A 13,331-nucleotide genomic window follows, 5' to 3' on the forward strand; every position below is an offset into this window, starting at 1 on the left:
AATAGAAATATCAATAAGAGACCTCCCAGCTAAGCAAAGTGCAGGATGAGATGGTTTTATAGCGGAATTCTACAAGGCCTTCAAAGCAGAGCTCACACTCCTCCAACTCTTCAATGAAATTTAAAGAGAAAGTTCACTATTGGACACATTCTTTGAAGCCATCATAACCCTCATCCCAAAACCAGGCAGGGACTCATCAAAGAAAGAGAACTATAGACCCATTTCTTTGATGAACATTGATGCAAAACGTCTCAACAAAATGTTAGCCAATCGACTTCAACAATTCATCCAAAAAAATTATACATTACGATCAAACAGCATTGATTTCAGGGATGCAAAGCTGGTTCAATATAAGCAAATCAATTAATATTATTTATCATATCAACAGGAGCAAAGGTAAGAACCACATGGTTATCTCAATAGATGCAGAAAAAACATTTGACAAGATCCAACACCCCTTTATGATGAAGGTTTTGGAAAAATTAGGAATCCATGGACCATTTCTCAATACAATAAAGACTGTATTTGACAAACCTACAGCCAGCATTATACTTAATGGTGAAAAATTAAAACCATTTACTCTTAATTCAGGAACAAGAGAAGGAAGTCCACTCTCTCCACTTCTCTTCAATCTAGTTTTAGAATGCCTAGCTACAGCAATAAGACAAAATGCAAACACAAAGTATATCCAAATAGGGAAAGAAGAAATAAAACTCTCCCTCTTTGCAGATGACATGATCTTGTATGAAAAGAATCCCATAGACTCCACTCCAAAATTACTCAAGCGGATTCAAAACTTTGGCAAAATAGCAGGGTATAAAGTTAACCCCCCAAAATCAATGGCTTTTCTGTATGCCAACAATGAGAAAAGTGTGGCTGAAATTAGGAAAGAAACTCCATTCGTAATAGCCCCACAAAAAAATAAAATACCTAGGAATTAACTTAACCAAAAATGTGAAGAAACTCTATGATGAAAACTTTAAAAACTTGAAAATGGAAATCAAAACAGTAGTTAGAAAATGGCAAAAACTCCCATGCTCCTGGATTGGAAAGACTAACATCATGAAAATCGCAATGCTTCCCAAGGGTATCTACAAATTCAATGGGATACCTATCAAAATTACAACCTCATTCTTCAAGGAAATAGAAGAGGCAATCCAAAAATTCATATGGAAGAATAAAAGACTCCAAATAGCAAAAACGCTCCTCAATGGAAAGAACACTGCTGGAGGAATATCAATACCAAATTTCAAACTCTACTATAAAGCCATAGTAATCAAAACAGCTTGATACTGGCACAGACCTCAGGACCAATGGAATAGAATTGAAATCCCAGAAATGAACCTACAGACCCATAGCCATCTAATCTTCGATAAGTGACCTAAAAAATGGAATGGAAGAAAGACAGCCTCTTCAGTAAATGGTGCTGGCTAAATTGGTTAACTACTTGTAGAAAACTAATGCTAGATCCTTATATATCACCCTGCAACAGAATCAACTCCAAATGGATGAAACACCTGGAAGTCAAAGCAGACAATCTGTAAACATTATAGGATGGAATATGAGAAACCCTAGGTCTCCTTGGCACAGGCCGAAATTTTATTAATGGAGACCGGGAAACACAATAAACCAAAGAAAGGTTGGACAAATGGGATTGCAAGAAGTTGCAGAGCTTCTGCATGGCAAAAGACCTAGCTAGCAAGATGAATAGAAAGCGTACGGATTGGGAGAAGATCTTCACTAGCCATACAATGGACAAGGGTCTCATATCTAAAACATACTTGGAACTCAAAAAATTAAATCCCCCAACAACAAATCCTCAAAGAAACAACTTCCCAATAAATAAGTGGGCTAAAGACTTAAAGAGAAACTACTCTGAAGAAGAAAGAAGGATGGCCAATAGACACATGAAGAAATGCTCAACCTCCCTAGCCATAAAAGAAATGCAAATCAGAACAACATTGATATACCACCTCACTCCAGTTAGAATGGCAAAAATCAAGAACTCTAATAACAACAGATGCTGGAGGGGGTATGGACAGAAGGGAACCTTACTTCATTGTTAGTGGGCCTGTAAACTTGTTCAACCACTTTGGAAAGTAGTATGGAGTTTCCTCCAAAGACTCCACATAGAGCTCCCCTATGACCCAGCAATTCCACTTTTGGGCATTTACCCAAATGTTTACAAACAAGACCACACTAAAGCTAACAGCACAACTATATTTATTGCAGCATTATTTACCATAAGTAAGATATGGAACCAACCCAGATGCCCCTCAGTAGATGAATGGATCAAAAAATGTGGTATATATACACAATGGAATTCTATGCCTCCATCAGAAAGAATGACATTGCTCCATTTGTTAGGAAATGGAAACACTTGGAAACAATTATATAAAGAGAAGTAAGCCAAGCCCAAAGAAACATAGGTCCCATGGTTTCCCTTATTTGTAATATCTAGTATATGTATGAGTCAAGCAGAAAAGTTCAGATAAGGTGATGTTACGGAAATGAACCCTAAGATATGTATTTAAATGTTTTTTTTTCTTTCATACATTTGTTTCTAACGCATTTATAAGATTATTTCTTTGTTGCTTTGTATGTCCCTCCCCCACATTATAAGCCCTGCTTTCACTATATTTGATGTCGGTATAATTTGTGGAGGGGAAGGGGAAGAGCAAGTTGTTTAAATAAGGATACAGGTGGACCCGTTGCAACAATGAGAAGTACAAGTGGTCATGTCGAAAACGAACTTTACAATTTTGGTGGGTTAGGTTGGATTGGGGGATGGGAGAGGCTGGGAAGGGATGGGAAGGGTAAACAAAGGAGCAGGCTATAATGCTTGATAAGAAATGTACTCACTATCTTGCCCATGTAATTGTAACCCCTCTGTACAGTTTTTTCACTATAAAAAAGAAAGAAAATCAGAGACTGCAGTGGCTTGTAAGCTCCATTTATATTCCTGAGCATTGGGCGCCCTTCCCCTTTGCCTTTCTGACCCTTTACATCAGGGGCATCTGGGAAGATGTTCTTACATCTAGAGTTTGTCCCTGGGATTAAAAACTTTATTTTGTGATCATAAACTCCATTATTTCTTGAATTGGATCTGAGGGGCTGGAGATAGTTAGGTAAGAGTATTCAGAAACTTATAATTACTTCTAAGTTTGCTCTCTAAAATCATCCCTTCCCACCCCCTTAGAATCCTATTTACCAACTGTGGACACAGCCTTACACTCTGTTCTACTGGAGCTTTTGAGTGTGGGGCATCATGTGTTTCTTATGTGTACTGCTTTACAAATGGAGATTTTCTCCTACACTCAAAATGATTTCATTGATGGGGGCACTGTTCAATAGGCTAAACAGGGTTTGTTCATGTGTTCATATCCTAGGTAGGACTAGTAATGTCAGGACTCACTTGCTGTCAGTGGTATTGCTCTGAGGAATTTCTGTCAATGTTGCCCCCAGTACCTAGTCCAAGGCCTCTCAGAAAGGCTCCAGACCCAAACTGCTTGAGTCTCTGTGTGAGCTAATCATCATTGAGCAACTATGTTCCCTGGTTTGTGATATATTCTCTTCTGTGAGCATATGCATATGAGGGCCCAAGAAGAGAGTTACCTGGAAGGGAGGTCCTAGGATGCAAAATGTCTACTAGGCAATGGAAACCCATGGTTTGGCATGCTTAATGTTTTAACCTGTGCACTGAACTAGCAGGAAAAAACAACACACTAAGAAATCTGCCAGTTATGCCATATAAAGAGATGTTGTGAAGGATAGAGAAAGGACATTGATTTCATGGTAGTCATGACAAGACCATATCACACCTTCAGAATACTAATCCATACACACTTTTCTATTTACACATGTTACTAGGTCTGAGTTGTATGTAAAACTCCTCAGGGACTTCAGAACAGGAAGATCTAAGGGAGAGTCTAAGATTGGTCTACCATTTTGGAAATTAACTAGTTTGATGAAAGCCCTTAGTAGTGTCCTACAAATATGTGCATTTACACTACTACATTTGATAAGTATCCCCTCATTGAATTATATTTGGTTGGTTCACTTGCTGACATCGCAGCTGCCTGGTAGATCCATTGTGACTTCACTTTATTCTGTTGAACCAGAAATGGAAAAGGAGATACTGACCACAACACTTTCACATCTTTCTCAATGAGCAGTGAATGGCAGGGGAGTATTTAAGATGCTCCCCATGTTCTCAGTTTGCTAGTACCACCTGGGATTCCAGCTCAAATCTTGATAAAGAGATACAGAAGTTACATGTAGCTTTTTTTGCCAGATTCACAGCTAGAGAGGTAGATGACAAAGTGGAAGGGCTTGGTGTGGAAGCCACAGGTTGATATGAAGCAGAGTTCAAAGGATGTGGAGATGAAGCAAACTACTTGGAGGGAAAAGGAAAGGCAACTGAAGCTAATGAGAACCTCGAGGGAGAAGATAGAGCAAGTTTGAGGCCACCTGGATATCAAAGTAACCCATCTGAGGTACAATAGTCTCGGTATTCAGAGAGAAGTTGGAAGAGCACCAGCAAGTGCTCTTTACCAATTCTAGGGATCTCCCAGAATGCCAGGGTAAGAATTGATAGCTTCCCAGAGCATTGCTGCTGAGCACAACTCAGATCCCTCCCTACCATGATAATTGACATTGGAGAGGAGCAGCAAGAGTTGTATGAAGTGATAGCAGCTCACTTTGTGGAGCTTGTTCTGCAGCATTGTGAAGTGTGGTCTCTCAGGATGCTTAGGGCAAAGATCCTAGAGCTGGTGTCAAAGAATGCAATCTACTTGGAGTAGACATTTATAGATGGTATGTGCCTGAACACAACAACTGATAATGAGCTGATAGAGGTAGTTCCCTAAAGATCTAACAGCCAAAACTGGAGAGTCAAACCCAGAGCTCTGCACCACATCAGTCCACCATGCCAATTACTTCTACCCTAGCACTGGGTACCCAGTTTGCACAACCATGACCTTGTTACCCTGTTGTTCCCCACAATCCCTCACAACTTTTATCTTTCATTTTGTCTATGATTCTTTGTCCCTGATAAACTGTTCTGGATGCCTGTATTAGCTACGCCAACCCCTGTAAAGCTGTTGGTGTTACCCAATTTCTGCCACTGCAACTCAGCAATTACAGTCACAATTACCCTTTCCCTAGTATCCTACTCTCTGCTACTCTTTTCTGGTACCCACCATTCTTAACACCATGGATCCAACCACCTGATACCTGACACCACTGTCTCTGCCACTCCACTCCCAAACAAAGCAAAGCAAGAGTGGGCACAGACAGTCGACTTGGGTCCACCTCTTGCAGGCACAATATGACAAGTTATTCCTCAGGTATTTTACATGAGGGAATAACTGGTGTTGGAAGGCAAGTTACTAAGAGGTGACTAAAATCCAAGGACATCAACTTATATCTTGGTGCTAGGAAAAGCAGGCCCTAAGGTGATAGTTAATGAGAAAAGAAAATTTTACAAAGAATATTAGAGATGATAAAAAATGCTTAGCTTATTCTCTTCTACTAGTGAGCTGAATTATTTTATGATATAGATATGTAACTCCTTTCCATTTTAAAAAGCATATAAAGATGCACATTTATGTGGTACTTATATTGATTTATGGAATAGTTGCATATGATCACATTAATGATACTCAATATTTTATGCTCTATGATATGCTCATACTTCTGCCTTTGGCAATATGAATTGAGCTCTCTAACAACAAATGGAATTTCATTGTAAAATACCATAAGGAGATTACTGAGGCTAGTAACAAAATGAAGGCTGGAACAAGAAAACTGAATAAAGCTACAAGTTTGAAGGGAAGGGGTCAGTGGTAAGGGCTATGATAAAAGAGAAATTCTTCACCATGGAATCTTGGAAGAAAAGAATTGTTTTGTTGAATTACTAGCTTTTTAAACTTTAGAAAGCAGAACATGATTTTTGATTCTTGCTTTTTGGAACTTCTTTAATGAGTGGTGTAAAAAATTATCAAAATGACTTTGAAAATTCACTGGCATGAATGATCAGATTAACATTTTAATCAAAGTAGCCTTGAGATGCAGGCATCCTGGATTCTTTTTCTACTAAATTAATGGAATGAGCTTCCTTTTGAATGGTTGGACAGTCCATGACACTTGTTCCAAAAAAAGAAAAGATACTTGAGAGAAAAAAAAGTGGAAGGAGACTCAAGGCTGCTGAAATTAGCATATTTCCCATTTGGACTTTAATGGGTTGTTTCTACAAAGAATAAGAATTTCATCTTAACATAATAATTTCAAAATGGATGTGCTACAGGATAGCTTCTAAATGTAATATTTAATGCTGTTGGATTACTTGAAGACAAATGTTTACAGCAAACTTTAAATTTCAGAAAAACTGTAATGCACCAATAAACAACTTGGAGAAATATAATTTAAAAATTCACCGTTCAAAGCACACCCTTGCAGGAAAGTCTGTGAGACATTTATCTCCCAACAGGAAGTGGCACTGTGGCTCAATTGGTAAAGGGCTCCCCTTGAGCTGAAGAACTCAGAGTTATGTTAATACCCAGGCCCTGAGTTCAAGCCCTATGACTGACAAAAAGAAATTTTAAAGAATTAAAGCATTAGGGCTAGGAAGGAGACTCAGTGGTAGAGTGATTGTCTTGTATACATGAAGTCCTGGGTTCAATTCCTCAGCACCACATAAGCAGAAAAATGTGGAATTGGCGCTGTGGCTCAAGTGGTAGTGCTCTAACCTTGAGTTGAACAGCTCAAGGACAGAGCCCAGACCCAGAGTTCAGGCCCCCCTTCCAACAACAACAACAATAATAAAAAATTAAAGCATCAAACAACCTGAGGATGTTGTCCAGAATAAAGAATATGACATTATCCGTTTACATGACTTAGTTAGTGACTTGTAACCTAGTTTAACAGGGGAGGTCGTGGGCAATTTGTGTGTTTGACAAAACCTTCAAAATTATTTTCTACTTTCCCAAGGAGTTAGAAAGTAAGGAATGGGATGAGGAGAGAAGTGTTTGGTGGTTTGCCTTTTGGTTCAGTAATTTGTTTCTGGAGTCAAATTCAGAGAAATTCTGCTTGCAATCCTAGTTGCATGGGGAATGAAGAAGCCATGCCATGGAAGTGGTTTTGTCTTGTCCTTGGTCTGGTTCCAAACACCACTGGACAATCCAAGTCCCACTTCAGGACCAAGATTCCTTGAAGACTACTGATCCACTGGATATGTAGACCTAACCACAGCCAGAAAAGGCAAAATGCAATGTCGAGGGCAGCACTGGAAATCTAAACCAGGCAGAGATTTTTAAATATATTTTTATTGTAAAAATACTGTACAGAGGGCTTACAGTTACATGACTAGGTAATGAGTACATTTCCTATCGAGCATTGTTACCTCCTCCTTTGTTTTTCCCCTACCATCTTTTCCCTCACCACATGTCCAACTCCTCCCTCCTCCACCCTATCCTGACATTGTAAATTCATTTTCCACAGTGTCCTGTACATCTCATCGTCACATTGGGTCACCCTGCATCCCCATTTCAGCATTCTGCTATATCCCTTCCACTCTCCAATTACAAAAAATGTATATAAGATGCAGAACACTGGAATCAAATACAGTGAAAACAGGGGTTATATGTGGGGGGATGAACCTACAACAGAATCACATAGTGCATGATAAGTATATTAAAAACAAAAGCAAGAAAGTAAAAACCGTTTTTGTCTTTGACTTGGGGTACATTTCGCTTAACACCCCTTATATGTTCATATCTATCTAGCCTTTGATCTTCTCTGCTTGTTCTAGACATGTACTAGTCCTTGCAAACAAGGGAAAAACAAGGTAAACAGTGGGACCTATGTTTCTTTGGGTCTGGCTTACTTCACTTAATATAATTTTTACCAAGTCTTACCATTTCCTAACAAGTGGGGCAATGTCATTCTTTCTGATGGAGGCATAGAATTCCATTACGTGTGTGTGTGTGTGTGTGTGTGTGTGTGTGTGTGTGTGTGTGTGTACCACATTTCCTTGATCCATTCATCTACTTAAGGGCATCAGAGTTGGTTCCATATCATAGCTATGGTGAATAATACAGCAATAAATATGGTTGTGCTGGTAGCTTTGGTATGACCTTCTTTGTGATCATTTGGGTAAATGCCCAAAAGTGGAATTGCTGTGTCATAATGGGGGCTCTACGTGGAGTCTTTTGAAGAACTTTCACACTGCTTTCCAAAGTGGTTAAACAAGTTTACACTCCCACCAACAATGCAATAGGGTTCCCTTTTAGCCACATCCCCTCCAGCATCTGTCGTTATGACATTTCTTGATTATAGCTATTCTAACTGGAGTGAGGAGCAATCTCAGTTTTGATTTGCATTTCTTTTGTGACTAGAAAAGTTGAGCATTTCTTCATGTGTCTATGGACATTTTTATTTCCTCTTCAAAGAAGTTTCTTTTTAAGTCTTTAGCACGTGTAGTTATTGGGAAGTTTTTCCATTGATGATATGTTGTTGGGGATTTAAGTTTTTGAATCCTAAGTATATTTTAGATATAAGACTTGTCTGTTTTATAACTCATGAAGCTCTTCTCCCTGTAAGTGGGCTTTCTATTGATCTTGTGAGCCATGACCTTTGCCTTGCAGAAGCTTTGCTGTTTCATGCAATCCCATTTCTCCAACCTTTCTTTGATTTCTTTTGTTTCTGGTTCTCTATTAAGAATATTTTAGCCTATGCAAAAGAGCCCTAGAGTTTCTCCTATTCCTTCATGTAATGTTTTCACGGTGTCCGCTTTTATTTTGAGGTCTCTGATCCATTTGGAGTTGATTCTTGTGTAGGATGATATATACGGATCTAGCTTTAGTTTTCTACAGGTGTTTAACAAATTTTGCCAACACCATTTACTCAAAAGGCTGCTTTCTTCCATTCTAGGTTTTTTAGCTCCCTTGTCAAAAATTAGCTGGCTATAAATCAGTGGGTTCATTTCTGAGTCTTTAGTCCTATTCCATTGGTCCTCAGATCTGTTCTTGTGCCAGTACCAAGCTGTTCATATTACTATGGCTTTTTAGTAGAGTTTTAAATTTGGAACTAATATTGCTCCAGTGCTGTTCTTTCTGCTAAGGATTGACAAACCTGCAGCCAGCATTATACTTACTATTGAAAAGTTAAAGCCATTTCTTATAAATTCAGGAATGAGATAAAAATGTCTGCTCTTTCTACTCCTCTTCAACTTCTCTTTAATCTCAACTCCTAAAACACAAATTTCACAATGAATTTACAAGAAAAAATACAAAAACCAAACATGGCAATGCTTAGATGCAGGACGTTTTACAAAACCCAGAATATAACTCTGCTGTCTAAGGGAGGGGCTCTCTATATTAATTAACAAACAAACCCAAAAGAGCAGCTAGGTGTACTAGACGTGAGTGTCCCTGACATCTACTCCATGGACAAGGAACATGGAAGGGGTTCCTGAACCTGCTGGAGAATGCATGGAGGAAAGTTTCGTTGTCAGCCTGAGTACAAAAGTTAGCTTCACCCTGCCTGGGCCTGTCTTTCTTGTTTTCTCCCCACAGTGGAGAAGAATTGTCCCCTGCTCTATGGAGAATAAATACTGTACAAGCCGATCTGAATGTGGCTTCTGTTTGGTCTTCACTCTTTCCTAGGTGGGCAGTCACTGCCCCACGGTGCGTGTGTGCTCCCAGGGGCTGATCCTCAGAGCCCATGCCCAAGGGGCAGGTGGGTGCTACATGTGAGTCAGTGGCACTGTGTCATTCATGCAGCAGCTGCCGAGTAGCTGCTCTAGCCCAACAGCAGTTACACCCTGATATTCTCCCACAGTCCCAGGAGAGGTGCCCACAAGGGCCTGAGTTGGGAAAGCTGACACTAGGGTCCTACTTCACCAAAGGGACCAGCATGCAAGATGAAGTGGCTTACACCTAAATTACTAATTATATTATGGAGCAGTTTTAAACAAAGTGATACACATTACTGTATGATATATAATGCTATATTCTTGAGTCTGTAGTCTCCAAAATCATTGGACTTCATAATAGCAAGAATGGATTTTATTGTTTGTATTTACAAGGCCACTATGGCAATCTGAAATAAAAGTACAACAAAACTCTTATCCAAAAACCACATTATTAAATCTCAGAATTAAAAAAAAAGTATGTAAGTAGTGCAAATGAAATTATACTAGAATAGTAAATTACACACAAAATATATTACATTAGTTACACTCAAAAGTAAAATAAGTAATTACAAAAAGAATTCCTACTGGATAAAAAATATTACAGTGGTTTAACAGGTTGAAGTGATATAAGTTATATATTTTGTTTTAATAAAACTTATTTATATCTCCCAGTTCTGTTTATCTCAGAGAAGGAAAATGATAGGAAGTAGAAATTATATGTGGCACCTCTTGCTTCCAGTACCATGAAGGGGACTGGCACTTCATAATGTGAGTCCTGGGGTGACACCCACACCCAGCCCATGTAGACCTATCAGAGGTCCGTGTGGTGACACTGAAGGGGTCGAGGACAGGACATTGCTGTTGCAAAAGGGGCAGCACTTGTTGTGGTGGGCTGCAGACAACAAAGCTCCAGAGTGACCAAACCAATCTACCCAGCCTCAGGTGCCAAAGCCAGGTGGGAAGGCAGGGGAGACCCCAAACCCTACCTTCAATCTGTGCAGCCTACACTGCCAAGGCCAGACCCATTGCACTGATTTGGAGCCCAACATGGGTAGGAGGTGTGCCCATTGCCTCCAAATGGAGCATCCCCAGAATGGCACCCAGAGCTGGACCCATGTCTACCAGAAGGATGACAAAGTAAAGCCAAAGGAGTTTTGGGCCCCTGGTGCTGCAGCTGGTGCATTGCAAGTCCAGGCTCCTCTGGCACTGATGGGTATATGTAGGGATGGCCCTGTACCTGAGTCCACAGAGATAAGCAAATGGAGGTCCACGGGGATGCTGAAGGGGCTCCAGGTTGCTGAGCTGCTGCAGCTTTCACAAGCCCACTTACAGAGGGGACAGCACATGGCTCTAATCCACAGACCACCTTAAAGACTGATGAGGTGAACCAAGGCTGGGCTGCCTGGCCCCAAGGGGGTGGATTACATGCCTAGCCTTCCTTCTCCCATGGGCTGCGCTCTGTAGACACATGGTGTCCCCCCAACCCCACACCCATGGGGGCAGGCAGTGATCCTAGAACGGTGTCTCTCTGGGATTACACTTGCACCCAGGACCACTGCAAACCAGTACCAGCCGAGCTGGAGGAGGAGAGGGCAGCAGTGGACTCAATTCTAGCTCCATGGATGCCAGCTCCTGGGTGAAATGGAACAACTGAGACTGGGATGAGAGGTCGGTAGGGTGAGCAATGCTCATCTGGCAATGCTAGGGAGCATGCACACACATCTCCTCACTGCACATCTGCCACATGGGAGGGGGCCCCACTTCTCAATGGCTGACCTGAGGAGGCAGTCACACCCACAGGGACTACAGAAATGGTGGTTAACGTGGTGATTTGGAAAGGGCTCTAGGGCACAGCTTTGCTGCAGCACTGAACAACTGGCAAAAAAAGGAAAAAATATCCATTAAAACTTTGTTTTTTTTGGTTGGCCGTGGGGCTGCACTAAAACTTTTCACCAATGATGACCTATTATACTTTAAAAACAGTTTTACTTTCCTCTTGTCCTATATTTTTGCATGGGCCCTTTGTGTTAACCAGAAATCTCCAGGATTTCTTCATGCACAGTAATACAAATTAAAATAGCTTCTATTCTTTCTTTAATTAAGGGAAGTTGCATTTAGTTCTTTCCCATGTTAGAGTCATGAAAAAGAAATCCTGAAGAATATCTATAAAACACCAAACTCAGGATTTCTTCTGAACTCCTCTCTGAAGAAAGAGAATACAATGACCAAGAAATAGGTATCACCCATATTGTCACTCTGCTAGCTCTCTCTCTGATTAGAAAATAATCCTGCCAGGCACATGCAGATCACTTATGCAAAATGTTTTCCAAAAATTCTTGTTGTTATATTGCATTTATCTTCCTCCTCCTGTCTACCCTCTTGCGGCTCTTCCCCAGGTCCTGTTTCCTTCTTCCTTCTCTCCTCTCCTCTACATTTTCCCTGTCCCCTCCTCTTCTCTCTCCTGCTATGCACTTCCTCTGCTCTTACCCCTTCCTCCTCCTTTCCTTTCCTATTTCTCCTACACTTTCACTTTCTTCTACTTCTTTATGGTCCTGTGGGTTGGACTCACGCTAAGCAGTTGTTCTGCTGCTCACTACATTCCTCCAGTCTGGACTTCAATTACACTCTTTTTCTGTTTTGTTTTTAAAAAGCAAACCCAGCAAAGACTTTTGATTCAGGATTTAATTCATTGTACATATTCTACACCACAAATATGTGCTACTTCATACAGTGAGGCTAATAGGTTTGATTATGGCTTCAGATAAACTCATCAGAAACAATGTGTTTGAAGGCAATCTAATGTGATCCTCTGTTGCTACCAAATTAATGAACTGGTTACTTTGTATCTTGCACAAGTACTTCCATATTGCTCCCAGTTTAGTGAACTGTCACTTTGTGGTAGCACCACAGTAACACTAACGCAAGGATTGTTGGGGATCAGAAGATTAAGTCCAGACAGGAAAATCCATAAGATATGTATCTCAAATTAATTACTAAAAAGCCATAAGAAGACCTGTGGCTACGTGGTTTAGTGCCTTCCTTGCACAGAATAAGCTGATGACAGGACCCAGACCTGAGTTGAAGACCTGTGGTAGGTACACACACACACACACACACACACACAGAATTTCCCTGCTAGAGGAAGTAAAATATCTCTTTTCCCAATAACATGCTTGAGTTTCTAGACTATGGGTTTGGATATTTTTGAAAGTTGCATTATTAACTTACCTAATTTTAACAAATGACATCCTGTTTACTATTATTTAATCCTGGTTGGAAAATATTTTAAGACCTATTTTCATGTAGAAAATTGAGTTTGTTCCCCAAAATCGTGACTGTCTTGGTTTATAAGAAAGAAAGACTTGTGCCTTTACTTCATTAGTTCATAAATTAGAAAAGTAACCCTAACTCTAGAACCAATTGCCTTTGGATTCTAAAGGCCACACAAATACATAAGTTTTTATTCATCCTATCTTTGATTCAGCTCATCTTTCTTATATCTTGCCATTTTTCTAACCCGAACCCTAACTGGAACATTCAGGATAACCTCACACTAATCATACCCTAATCCTAACATTATTAGCAGTTTCCTATTTCACATACATCCAAATTCTAACTTGACTTGTTATTCAAAGAT

This window comes from Dipodomys spectabilis, unplaced genomic scaffold (assembly GCF_019054845.1).
Source record: "Dipodomys spectabilis isolate Male_0828 unplaced genomic scaffold, ASM1905484v1 ptg000359l, whole genome shotgun sequence".
Classification (NCBI taxonomy): Eukaryota; Metazoa; Chordata; class Mammalia; order Rodentia; family Heteromyidae; genus Dipodomys; species Dipodomys spectabilis.